We start from the raw sequence: 14,555 nt of genomic DNA, 5'->3' as shown, positions 1-14,555 counted from the left end.
GCTCGCCCGCCGCAGCTACCGCGGGCCCGCCGCCGCCGTCTCCTGCTCGGGCCGCTCGGCCTCCCCGCCTGCTGGCGCCCGGGCGGCGGCGGCGGTGGCGGCGGCGGCGGCTGGCCGAGCCCCGGGGCGGGAGAAGCGGGAGCGCTCCGAGCCAGAGGCCGCCGGGGCTCGCTCGCGATCCGGCCGGGGTCGCCAGGGGCCCGGGCGCCCCTTCATTTTGTTTTAGGTGTCGCCGCGGCCGCCAGGCCGGAGACGGAGGAGAGGCTGGGGGAGGGGAGCAGGGCGGGTGTTGGGTTACAGGCGGTGAGTCACGGCCCCTCCGCCGCAGTGCGCACCCCTCCCGCCTAGCCGGGGCTGGCACCCCGCCTCCGAGGCCCCCTCCTCCGGCCGGACCGGCTGTGCTCCGCGGAGGACTCCAAGAGGGGCGCCTCGACCTCGGCCCCGCTCCCTCGCGGAGGAAAGGCAGAGGCGGGGAAGAAGGGAGGCCCGGAGGCTGAACCTGGGGCCCGCCGCCGGCCCGCGGGCCGCCGACAATCAGCCAGGACTCCGGTCGCCTTGGAGGAGAGGACAGAGTTGGGGGCGTGGAAGACGTGGGGCGCTAGGGGCGCCGGGACTGAGCCGGGCGCCCACCCTGTCCTCGACTGCTGCCTTCGGAGGTGGGAGGTGGGAGGTGGGCGATGGGCGAAGCGGGGACCTCAGAGGGAGCAGGGCCGGGAGCCTTCTGAGCGAGAGGCGACTTGCAGGCCTCTTGGCCCCCTTGGGCCTTGGGAGTTTTCCTTGAACCGAAAGGACCAGATCCTGAAGTTGGTAACGGCGCTTGTACCCCACAAGTTGAGGCTCAGGCCGGAAGGACTTCAGACATCCATGAACCACCCCCTCCCCCGCCAACACACAGGCACCTTCTCCTCAGAAGCTGCAAGGCCAGAGAAAAAGAGGCTTTAGGGAATTTTTTTATAATGGTGCAGTAGACTGGGATAGGGAGAGTGAGGTAGGAAGACTGTCTGCCTGGTTGGTCTTTACTTTTTCACCAGGGTGCCCCTCTCGACCTTCCTCTGCAACTCTCTGGTCCATCCCTTCTGCATTCCTTCTGTTTTCACACCTGTCTCTCGCTTATCACCTTACTCTGGACTCCTGCAACAGCCCGTCCTGCCCTTGGGCCCCCTCCCTGCTGCAAGAGAAGCGGCCTAAAATGCTCCGTCATCGTATCCCCCATACCTGTGCCTCTGCCCCAGTCCAGTCCTTATCTGTCCTTATCTGTCCAAGCTTCTCTCCTAGGGATGCTGACATTAACCCCTCTCGGCCCCTTCCTGCCTTCCCCAAGAGCACACTGGTTATTGCATGATACAAAGACAAAGGCCATGTCTGTTCCTTACTACGCTGTTCTCCACAATTGCAGGGCCTCTCTGACCCCATTCTGAAAGCGTATTGTTTCTTCTATAAAGTCTATGGACATTGTGTGTCCACATTGTGTGGGCATTGTTCGACATTGTGTGTGTAAATTAAAGAGTCCGGGTGAGCAAAGTGTGCATGATGCTGGCTTCCCCGTGGGTAAGCTGTGTGACCTTGGTCAAAGGACTCAACCTCTCAGAGCCTCTGTTTCTTATCCTTAATATATGGATTAGCAGAACTGTTTTACAGGTAAACAGACTGTGTCTATAGTGGGAATTGAAACTCTTCACCAAATATTTCCTGGTTCTTTCCCTCCTGAGAGATGTGGTAGGAATCCACTACCCTATATGACTCACTTAGGCCAGTAGAATGAGAGCAGAAGTGCTATGCATTGCTTTCAGGTAGAAACTGTTAAGGGCCAGTGGGCAATCCCAAAAATTCAATCTTGGCACCCTTACTCAGCCATGGAAGCGCAATGACAGAGCCTTCCCCGGCCAGTGTGGGGCTCTGCAAAGATGGCCGAGCAGGCCTAGCTAGCCTGCATTAGAAAAGTAGTGTGAGCAGATTTTAAACTTGGGTTGTGTTCAACCAGTGAGATTTGGGGTTTGTTTGTTACAACAGCATAACGTAGCTTATTCTGGCTAACAGCATTGCTCCCAAATGCTTGGGACTTCATTGGTATTTGTTGAATGAATAGCATTCTGATACAATTACGATATTATACGATTAAGATATTATTCTGATACTGTTTTATCATAGTATTTGATACTATTTGATAATAGTAAACCCTCCACTGCAAGGTGGCTGTGATAGTCCCTATTTTCAATTAAGTAATTTGCCTGGAATCACAAGGCCAGGATTTAAATCCTACCTGTGCATTTCCAAAGCTCACGCTCTTCTTCTTTTTACACATGCCATGCCATGTCTCCTTAAATGGGAAGGATGGAAACACCCAGTACAATGCCTGGCACACAGTCCTAACCAGGCACTGGGAGTTCCTCTCCAGACTGAATTCCTATAGCATTTATAATCTGAGCCACACTTCAGCACAATGTTATCGTGCATTGTGCTCAAGTGTTTTCACAGAGATAACGCATTTCCTTTGACAAGATCCCAGACTGCTTGATTAAGAGCTTGAGATCTAGAGTCAGACTGCCCGAGTTCAAATCCCTGTTCTGCCACTAGTAATTGACCATCTTGGACAATTCTTTTCGCTCTCTATGCCTCCCTTCTCTCTTCTTCAAAACGGCAGGTGGTATTAAGGGTGCTAACAATAGTATGCGTGAGGGCTTGTGTGAGGATTAAGGGATATAATATATATACTCAATAAATCATGGCTATTGATATCATACTTGTTTTTGTTATACTTATTCTTCATCTTGCATGACTGCTACTGGCATTGAGGCAATTAAAAGCCATTTAATCATATTACTTACTTGATTAGACTCTGATTCCTGGCTTCCTTCTCATTATGGGACAGAGGTAATAACATACAAAGTTGGAAGCATGACATCTGCCCTGCTCTTCAACTCATATTTACTTAAGGCTCATTACTTGTTCTTTATTATACTTTTATATTTTCAAACTAATTTAAGAGAAAGTATGTTTGCTTTCTTGAAGAATATTTGTTCAGAAAACATCGCAATACCAGTTATCCTGCCATCTACTGTCTGCCAGGACCTTTATATGTATTGTTTATAATCACCATCATAAAACTGGAAGGTGGACATTGTGAGCCCCATTTGGCTGTTAAGAATAGGGAGCCTCAAGAGGTTAAGGTGCCTATGACCTGGTGGTAACTGCCTGGGTCAGAATTGGAACCCAAGTCTCTGACTCAGGTTTTGCTCTGACTCCTATTCCAAGCTCCCCTACATCCTAGTTCATATCAGTGAATGGCTGTACTTTGGCTGACACTCATCTTCCATTTGTCTAGATGAGGTTCTAAAAGGCTACCTAAGATTGTGACTATTTTTTTTTAAGAGAGAGGGCATGTGCATGCATGCATGTGAGTGGTGGGGGAGAGGCAGAGGGAGCAGAGGAGAGACTCTTAAGCAGGCTCTGTGTCCAGTGCAGAGCCCAGTGTGGGGCTCGATCCCACGACCCTGAGATCATGACTTGAGCCGAAACTAAGAGTCAGAAGCTGAACAGACTGAGCCACCTAGATGCCCCAGATCGTGTCATTTCTAATGTAAGTATATTGTCTGCTAGACATCTTACACTAAGGTACAACCCAAGAAGCTACATATTCTTCCCTGTGGCAGAAGACTGCTAACTAACCACCAAATAGTCACGCTTGTCCTTCCACAGGGTGCTGACAGACAGCTGCTCAGCTGGGGATACATCTCCCAGCCTCCCTTGCCTCCAAGCCTGGCCATGTGACTAGTTCTGTCCAATGGAATACGAGCCAAGTGATGTTCATGTCTTTCTAGGCCGGGGTGTTTAAAAAGTGCCTAGACAGAAGCCAAGGACTCCAAGACACCAGAGGGTGGTGGAGTCACTAGATAAAAGAAGCCTGTTGGGGCGCCTGGGTGGTTCAGTGGGTTAAAGCCCCTGCCTTCAGCTCACGTCATGATCTCAGGGTCCTGGGGTCGAGCCCCACATCGGGCTCCCTGCTCACTGGGGAACCTGCTTCCCTTCTCTCTCTGCCTGCCTCTCTGCCTACTTGTGATCTCTGTCAAATAAATAAATAAAATATTGAAAAAGAAGAAGAAGAAGCTTGTGTCCCTGAATCACCTTGAGGAATAAAGCCACCCTCACGGCAGGACATTGGACCAGTCCGAGAGTGAGAAATAACCTTCTATTATGTCCCTGAAATTAGAGGGTTGATTTGTTACAACAGCTAATACCGCCCTAATACATACAGCTTACACGAAGTCTGTATTTATGCAGGAAAAGCAAAATGGAAGACGATCACAACTATCTGAAGAGTTGGAACCAAAGATGCCGCGTGTGTGTGTTCTGTCTACTCGCTGACTTCAGGAGAAAGCAGATTATTTGGGGCCAGAATTTTTCGTTTAGTTTTTCCTGGATTACATGTATCGGAGATCCAAACAGAAAGCTATGTTTCTTCCCCTGCTGAGTAGCTAGAGAAACAGTTAGCAGGGTAGTTAAGAGCCTAATTTCCAGAATCAAAACCAGCTCTGTCCGAATCCTGGTTCTATCACGTTCCAGGTGTGCGATCTTGGGCAACTTGGTCTTTATTTCTCCACTGTCTCACCTTTCAGATAGGGACATTAGTAATACCCCCACTCAAAGGGGTTTTGTTGAGGATTGATTGAGTTAATGCAATAAAAAGCACTAAGGTCAGCAGGAGGTAGGGGTGGCACCCCATAAATGTTAGCTGTTAATATGATTTGCCACCTTCCCTATTCTATATTATATTGTACTTTGTGCGTGCAAGGATACAAGGGAAGGCCAGGCACAGAATCATGAATAGAATCAGTTGCTATGACAAGGGTTCCACCAAAATAATCCAGACTGAGAGTTCCCTTGCACCCTGTCTCATCTACTTGGTGACTGCAAGGGCAGAAGACCCCGTTGGGAAGGAAGAGCATCAGTCTGGGCATCCACCACAGTATGGGGACAACCAACAGGTCAGGACAGGGTTTCTAGCCCCAGCTGTCCCCCAGGGGATGCCAACTTGGGCAGATATCTTCGTCTCTGTGGAATGACATCACCAGGCGAGGTGCCCTCTGATGACCCTCCGGACTGACAATTCTTGATTCCCTTCGGACACGGCAGTTTCACACTCCTTGCACATGCCCTTTTCTCCCTGCATTGCCCATGTGGGCAAGCAGACGACTTCTAGCAGTTTCATTTGCTTCACGTTCTCTGTCTTAAACATCATACTGAAAAATGATCTTTTCCCTGGGGGAATAAAACAGTGGGGAGACATCGGAAGGTTCTCTTATGGAGAAAAGAAGCCAAAATGTGATAAATTCCCCATCCACAGCAGAAGCCCCAGTAAGACTCCAGAGCAGGAAACACCACCTTCCCATCCCTGGAAAGGGTGACTGCCAGGAAATCGAGAATAAACATGTCCCATGCAGGGACGCACTGGGGTCATTGCAGAGAATAACTCTAATTGGCTACAGTGGAAGAGACTTTGGATTTCATTGAGGTTAAATGGGGGTGGGGATTTCAAGGCAGGGGTGGGGGGATATAAAGGGCTCATTTCTATATGTTGCTCCCTGGAGGGGCGAATGCACTTGACTGTATTAGCTAAGTACTTAACGTGGGCCCATCACAATTTTAGGTCCTGGGGATACAGAAGTGAACAAAAATGAAGTCCCCACCTTCATCAGGTTTACAGATAAACAGTGAGCCATGGACAAATAAATGTATTGCCTGTCGGGTGATGGTAAGGGCTGGTGAGAACAAATCAAGTTAAAAGGGCAGAACATGTTGAAGGTGGTAAGGAGAAGACTTTCTGACAAGGTGACATGTGAGCAGAGGCCCTAAGGAAGCGAGCATGTGTACAGTCTGGGTATCTGAGGGCTAATATGCACATCTCAGGGAAGAGCCTCCCCAACATAGAGTCTCATAAGCAAGCGCAAAGGTCCTGAGGCAGGAATATCCTTGGCATGTTAGTGAAACAGGGGAGAATAGTAGGCACTGAGGCCAGAGAGTTACCTGAAGACCAGAACCTGTAGGCTCTGTGGAATGATGGCAGAACTCTGGGTTTTATACTGAGGCAGGCAGGAAGCCATCGGTCGATTCTGATTAGAACAGTGACATCCTCAGACTTGGATTTGAAAAGTCTCCCTCCAGCCATTGTATTAAAAATAGACTTGGAGAGGGAGGGAAGTGACGGGGCCGGGGTTCTGAAAAAGGCTAAGGAGAGGTGCCTACAAGGACACCACAGCCTCCTCAGTGCCTCCCCTCGTGCTCACCGTGGCTCGTTCCTAAAACACGAATCTTTCTGACTTTGTGTCTCCCCTTCCTAAGATTCTGCTGATCACCTGTGCCCTTGAAGGCAAAGTCCAAACTCTCAGCCTGAGATTCACTGGGGAAAGCATCACAGGGTATGCAGAGCATTGTCCTTGGCATCAAAAAGACCCGGATTAGAATCCTGGCCCGAGCGCTCACCAACTGTGTGAGGTGCCCAAGTCGCTGGAGATCTCTGACTTGTTTGTTCTCTTTCCTCCTTGTTCTGTCCTCTTTGTCTTTCCTCCCGACCTGCCTGTCAGCTCCACGAGGGCTGGGACTCTGTCTGTCTTGTTCCTTGCTGTATATGCAACACCCAGAACAATGCCTAGCACCCGGCAGGCACTCAAGAAATGTCAATGGAGTCAGCGAATGGGCTCATGTAGGAGAGAGCATCTGGCAGAAGGGCTGGTGCCAGCAATGGTGTCTTGGTCCTGCTGATTCCTGCTCATTGTCCTCTCCCCAAGTGGTCTGACCCTAAGGGTACCCTCCTGATCCGTATCTGTGCCACCTCCTCCCGCCAAGCAATGTGTGTTCTGGGGACACCTCCATTTCACACTGTTCCACCTTTGCCCACACTGTGCCCGATACCTGGGATGCCCCCTTTCCTGCCCTCCGGAGAACAAACTGCCACTCGTCTCAGAGACCTAGCTTAAGACGTCACCTCCCCTCTAATGCGGTGCTAGAAAGAACTAAAGGCTCAGTTCTCTGTCCCCAGGACACTCAGTCCCCTGGGTGTCTTACAGCACATACCTCATGGTATTACAATGACTCAGTTATATGTCCGGCTCTGCCCAGCTGCCCCGGAACTCCAGGATGGTCAGCGTGAGAACAGCACTGTCCGACAGAAATATAATGTGAACCCCGTATGGCATTTTTAACTTTTCTAGCAGCCACATTCAAAACAAGTTTTAAAAAAGGAGAGAGAAATTAATCTTGTTCATGTATTTTATTTAACCAAATATGCCCCAAATATGATCATTTCAATATGTCATCAATAGAAAAACCCATTGACAAGATAGTTTACATTCTTCCTTCTGCACAAAATCTTTGAAATCCATTGCCATATTTTACATTTATAGGAAACCTCAACTCAGAGCTGAATTTTCAATGGTGAAACTGAAATATACCCTAGCGAAACAGTGAAATTACATTTCGCAGAAAAATGTTACACGGCTCCAGGGTTTTTTAACTTAAATTTCAGTTAACTGCATAAAATTTTTAGTTCCCCAGTTACAGAGCCTCATTCCTGGTGCCCAATAGCCATGTGTGACTAGTGGCTACTGTTTCCAACAGTATAGATCTAGATCTTATTCCTTATTCTCATAGAAGTATAGATGTGGCTTGTAACATATCAACACTGAAAGGACAGATAAATGGATGGATGGATGGATGGATGGATGGACAGACGGACAGAGGGATGGATTTTACTAACTATACACCCTCCCTAGTTTACTTTCCTATTTCTTACTCTGGAAATGAACCCAGGGAAAGTTGAATCCATCAAAATCTTCCTTGGTCTCCAATTTTTTTCAGTTGTCCCAGGGGACAAAGTTCCAAGGCATCAAAGTGCCTTTGCTCTCTGATCCATGCAGCTCATTCAACCTTTTGCTTAGGTATCAAAGCAAAATGGGGTCTTTACTGACCATCCTGTTTAAAACTGCAGCCTATCCTTTCTTCCTCCATCGCGACACTCGGCCTCCTTATCCACCTTTACCTGTCTTCCTCTTCACCGTCATATTTGCCAGCACGTAATACGTTACACAATCCGGTTCTTTGTTGTGTTTGCCTGGACAAAGCAGGGATTTTTATCTACATGATTCTCTCATAAATCCCCAGTACCTGGCACATAACAGGTGCTCAATAATTATGCATGGAATGAATAAATGGATACATGAATAATTTTTGAGTTCCAGCTGTTTCATCTGCTAGCTCTATGATCCCGGTAAGTAATTACATAATCAAACCTCAGTTCCCTCGTCTATAAAAGAGACATATAGTAATATTCACCTTACAGAGCCGTCTGATATGATTCTACAGGATTAATGCTTTATCTTCTAGGACGAAGACAATGTCTCTGAAGCATTTAGCATAGTACCTACATTGGCCCTGACAGAACGTAGCTGCTCTTCTTCTGTTTAAATAAAAACATTAGATTCATTCTCTCAGGCCTGTGCCAACCAGGTAAAGCAATTTCAATGCCCCAGGTAATTCTGTCCCAAACAAAAAAACTAGGTCAGGAAAAAATAGTCTTGGGATCTAGATTTCCGGCACAATTGCCATATTTACCTGTCCTGTTTGTATTTGTATTTCTAATGCTGGGATACCGGTCCCTCGGCCCTGCCCTGCCAAGACCCGGGGCCGCTCCGTGTCAGGTCCGTAGGCGCTCTGTTTGCTGTCACCAGGGACTTAGGCTCGACAAGCAGGCACGAGAGTCCAGGCATTCCACGCGAGTCACCAGCCGGCCTGTGACGACAGGCACTCTTGTTCCACCAGCTCGGGGGCAGTCATCCAGGCCTTAGATGGCCCGGGACCTGGCAGCTGGGCCCAGGCGGCCAGCTGGTGAGGGATCCATTAGCCACCTTCCCGGCAGAGGAGCCACAAGCCCCAGATTCCTCTCAAGAGTCTGCTTCTCCTGCTCCCTTTCCAGCCTCATCCTCTGAAATCCTGAATTTAACAGGCACATCTCCAATCTGCCCACCCTTCATGACTCTCGGCGTCTACCTGTTCATTCATTCAGCCGGCACGTGGTATTGGAGCGTCCCTGACGATGCCGTCACTGCGTCTGGGCTGGGGATAAAGGGTAATAGTGGATGGTCCTCTGCCCTCGGGATGCATCTAACACCGGCCACTGATGTGGTGCTTTACAGTTTACAAAACACTCACACGCGCGCAGTCTCTCCTAAATCTCATAATGGTATTTTGCTTGGGATTAGATAATTTTATCTGCCCACCACCACCACAATACACACATTTCACTGGATGTACTAAGAGGTAGAGGGCCTTCCCTAAGGTCTCACAATCCACGAACGAGGAGCCAGGACTCACACTCAGGTCTTCCGCTTACACCATAGGGAGTAGCCAAGTGGCATCGCAGCTCACAAACAGCAGTTCTAGAAAAGTCACAGAAAGGGGCGCCTGGGCTGCCCAGTCGGTTCAGCGTCTGCCTCTAGCCCTGGTCATGATCCCTGGGTCCTGGGATCGAGCCCCACATCAGACTCCCTGCTCAGTGGAGAATCCGCCTCTTCCTATCCCCCTCCCTCTGCTGCTCGCCCCTGCTCATGCTCTCTTTCTCTCTGTCAAATAAATCTTAAGAAAGAAAAAAGTCACAAACAGCTCACTAAAAGACAAAGGCCAATTAATTATATATTTAATAGCTCCAAAGAGGAATTCCATGTTATACATGGGGCTGAAGGAGACAGGCTCCCTCCCCCCAGCACGACAGAAGGGGACACCAGGAATTTGGATGGATCAGGAGTCTCCCCAGATTTGTCTGTCCTTTGCTCCTCCAAGACAAGTCCACGGCTCAGGATTCCTAAAACCTCTGACCAAAGAACCCCGACTGCCCAAATTAACATGGTATGGACAAATGCTGGAAACCCATGCGTAGATATAAACCACACCTGCTTCCCCCCTCCCAGCACCATCTCTGGCACCCCTAACCTTTATTCCTGGAGTCTTCTGGGAGAAACATCCAGGTGCCTTTACGAGGGGAAAAAAAAAAAAAAAAACAAAAAACAAAACAAAACAAAAAAACTCCCCACAGCACCACCAAGTGGCTGAGTCTCTGCCCATTAAAAACTCCATCCAACAGCGGCTCGCTCCAGTGAGCCAAGGCACAAAATATCTAAGAACCAGAAGCGAGAAAAAGAAATTGGCAAAACCGAAGTGGGGTGGAAAAATTCAGTGGAAATCCAGGAGACAAGGATGCCCTCATGACAGGAAGAAGGCAAGCAGCCAAACCCCTTCATCAAGAAGCAACCGGGCAGAAATTCAGAAATTATGGCTGCAAGTGGCCAACCCTTCCCTTTTTATAGATGGGGAAACTAAGGCCCAGGGAAGTTCGTGCTCTTACAGGGTGACATAAGGGCGATGTTATACTCTGTGCAAAACTCGTTACAGTCTTATTTCATCCCTGCAAGTCTAAGAGAGAGGAATTACTGCTCCCAGTTTCATGGATAAAGATAGAACAGGAAAAAAAAATCAAATAAGAACAATATTTTATGATATCTGAAAATTATGTGAAATTCAGATTTCAGTGCCATGAATAAAGGGTTATTGGAACACAGCCCCTCCCATGTATCTATGTCTATCTATGGCTGCTTTCAAGCTATAAGAACAGAAGTGAGTGTCTTGGCAGAGACTGTATGATTCAAAAGCTAAAATATTTACTACCCGGCATTTTATAAAAAATGACCAGCTCCTGGGATAAAGACTCAAAGAACTTGAGGAACCCAAGGAGAGGTGCGTGAATGGCTCATTCAGTTAAGTGTCTCCCTTTGGCTCAGGTCATGATCCCAGGATCCTGGGATCGAGTTCTGCATCGGGGTCCTTGGTCGGCAGGGAGCCTGTTTCTCCCTCTGCCTGCCTCTCCCCCTGCTCATGCTCTCTCCGTGCTCTCTCTCTTTCTCTTGCTGTCCCCCCTCTCTCAAATAAATAAATAAAATCTTTTAAAAAAAAAAGTAATATGATAGGGAAAAAATGAAATATGAAGCTAGAGGACCAGGTCTGTCACTGTATGATCTGCAAAATGGGAGTTAATAATAAAACTCCCTGTAATTCCTTTCCCCTAAGATGGTGTGCTTCTCAATGTCTCTAATTAATCTGTTCCTGCAAAAGAAAAGCATTAAATAAAATTATGTATTACTTATTCTCAAGCAGCAACAACAACAACAATAATAATATTTGTTTGGTTTGTTGTGTGCATGAGCTAAAAGACTAGATGCAAAAACTTCCCACAGTGCCAAAGGCTCCACGTGTGTGTCCACTGTTGTTTATGAGATTAGAGTCGGTTTAGGGCCCCAATCTTCCAACTCCTGGTCCTCTATACTTTCCACTACGTCACATAGCCTCCCGGGGCCTTGGTTTCCCCTTCTATTAAATGGGCTAAATGATACCTTTTGTCGTATAGACAGAGTCAAAATTTTTTTTTAAAGAGAATGTTTGTGAAAGCTACTCATAAAATACTTTGTATATGGTTGGCCGCATCTCCATCTCCTGTTTAGAATGAAACATAATGCCGTGAGTTTTCAGCATCCAGATGAGAGTACTGGAAGCCAAAAGGAGGAACCGAGAAAAGGACAAGACAAGAAAATCCAGCCTGGCTTCAGCTCGGCCTCGTGCCCTTTCCACAAGAGCAGCCACCTCCGCGTGCTTTGGAAAGGGGAGCTGATTGGATTCTCAGCACCTTTGTTGTGCCGGGAGGGCGTTTAGGGGAAAGAATGCGGCCTTGGGGTATTTCCACCCCGCAGTCGCAGTCGTCTCCAGCCTTACATTCTGCTTCTAACCCTTGGCCTTCTCAGGCTACCAGCAGGCTTTCTCCTCAGCTGTGGGACCAGCCTCTCAGGGCAGGCATACCCCAGCTAATGTGTGGACTCCGGCCCAAGGGACCAGATCCCAACACGGACAGAGCAGGCCTCGGCCGCCACCTGGGTAGCTGGGGAAGGGAAGCAAGGACTTGCTGCTGAGGGAGGAGATGGTGACCAGCCCACTCCGTCCACACCTGGCCCAGGCAAGAATACAGCAATTGCCCAGAGTTTGGGCCCCAAGACCTTTACCTAAAATGTCCCAGCAGCTCTCACCAAGTTGCTTGGGGCATGGGCCCACCTGCTGGCTCAGCTCTCCACTGGACTGTGTGGCTCCCTAGCACCCAGCAGCATCTCTTTAAAACAGGCCCAGACAAAGCTGAAGGGAATAAACTACAGAGAAAGTCCTGTATCTGCAGGAGCAGATACGTATATGGAGAACGAAAGCCCCTCAGTCAGACATGGGTCATGTCTCAGGCCCCTCCATTGCTAGCTGTGTGGCCTTGGGCAAACTGCTTAACTTCTCTGAGCCTCAGTCTCCTCTGTATCTACAAAATTGGAATAATACCTAACAAATATAATTTAAAGAGGATCATATTAAAGTATGTCTGGCACACAATAACGGATCCAATGAAGGGGAGCATTGTCATTTTTACTGTCATTGTCATTTTTATTTGGCCCCAATTTCCCCTCAGACATCTTGGTAGCCCTTTGTCCCTCAGATCAGGATACAGGGACCCACTTGCTAAATATGAATGAAGGAACTGACAAGGAAAAAGTCGGATGCTTCATTCTGTCTTCTTGATAACATCCAGGAGAGTTGTGCTATTGCATGATTGTGTCCAAATTACTGATGAACAATGTGGGGCCCAAGGGCTTACATATTCCATAGAAATTTGTAATCCAAGCCACGGTTTTAAATTTTGGCTTCTGTTAGGGCCTCTGTTTCCTCATCAGTTAAACAGGTGTCATTGTCGAGCCTATCTTACCGGATTGTCAAGGGCATCCAAAGACAGGAGGCAATGGGAAAACTTCCTTTTTGTGGTTATTAAGTGTAAAGGTTCACTCTCCAAGGAATGTACTTTAATAAAACACAATTTAGCCAGAAGGGTAAAACTCTAATTATAGAATCAGAGAAGCTTGAGAAGTATCCGCACAGGTAAAGGAGAGCTGCCCATTACTTGTGCCAATAAGAGGCCTGTGGCAATGATGGCCAGGACAAGGATGACCTTGTCCTCTGAGGGTGTTTTCCTGGATTCGTAGAGTCCAACGTTGACAGTGGTCTCTCTCTTTTTTTTTTTTTTTTTAAAGATTTTATTTATTTGACAGAGATCACAAGCAGGTAGAGAGGCAGGCAGAGAGAGAAAGGAAGGGAAGCAGGCTCCCTGCTGAGCAGAAAGCCCAATGCGGGCCTCAATCCCAGGACCCTGAGATCATGACCTGAGCCGAAGGCAGAGGTTTTAACCCACTGAGCCACCCAGGCGCCCCGACAGTGGTCTCTTGAGCAAAACCTCCAGATGACAGAATTGCAGAGACAGTGGTCTCCACGAGATCCACACTCCTTCCTCTAACAGAAGCATGTGGCATAGTCTCCATTTACAAGCATTTGTCAGAGCCACAGGGGTCTAAGGCTACCGTGAATTGTGTTTTATTCACTCCACTGGCCTTGGCATAAGTAGAAATCTATCAGAGGCTGCTTTTCAGATTATACACACACACACACACACACACACACACACACACACACACACAATTCAGATTATTTAACCTTAAAAGATCTTCCGGGGCGCCTAGGTGGCTCAGTGGGTTAAGCCTCTTTCTTCGGCTCAGGTCATGATCCCAGGGTTCTGGGATTGAGCCCCTCATTGGGCTTTCTGCTCCGCAGGGAGACTGCTTCACCCTCTCTCTCTCTGCCTACCTCTCTACCTACTTGTGATCTCTGTCAAATAAATAAAATCTTTAAAAAAAAAAAAAAAAAGATCTTCCAATATAAACTTATCTAAACTGCCTAGACTAAACCTTCCTATTAAGGTGCATACATTTGTTCCTTTGGAATAAAGGACCTAATCAGTGCCTTAACGTCCAGGACGGTACCTGTCAGAACTGCTCACTTGTAGGAATGGATGTCCTCTCTCCCACCTCAGCAGCTGTCTCAGCCATCGCTGTGGGTTGGATCTGAGACAAGAGTTCTCGTCAGGGCACGAGCCCAGAGCCCCTAGCCACAGACCTTCAGAGTTATTTAGGACAGTGGGGAAGGGGTGCAGACATGCCCAGCAGAGCCCCTGCAGGGCCACCAAACACCATTGAACTATGAAAGCTCAGTTCCTGGTAGTGAGGGGCTCCTTTTCTGTGATTGGTTTCCCTGGGGTATTGCTGTTCACTCTAATTGGCTATATGCAAATAAGCAAACTCTAATATGTTGATCCTAGTTACCTTGATTAACAGTGCTCATGCTGACTCTTCTTTCCTTACCCATCTCTCTGTCTTGTATAAATTAGGCTGCATTAATTTGCTGATGCTGAAAAGATGCTGGTCCTTGCTGAGAGGGAGCAGCCCCCATGTGCCGGTGTTGGACCCAGAATTGGGACTCCCAATTAAAAGCATATATACTCATATACTCTACACACCCCGTAGTAGGGGTCCAGTAAGTATACTCTTTCCCGGTTTGATTTCCTCCCCTCTCCCCCACCCCAACCATGTGGCTCATTCCCCTCC

The sequence above is a fragment of the Martes martes genome (genome assembly GCF_963455335.1).
Source record: "Martes martes genome assembly, chromosome: 8".
NCBI lineage: Eukaryota > Metazoa > Chordata > Mammalia > Carnivora > Mustelidae > Martes > Martes martes.
The sequence above is the reverse complement of the archived record's forward strand: the minus strand, read 5'-3'. Positions refer to the sequence as shown.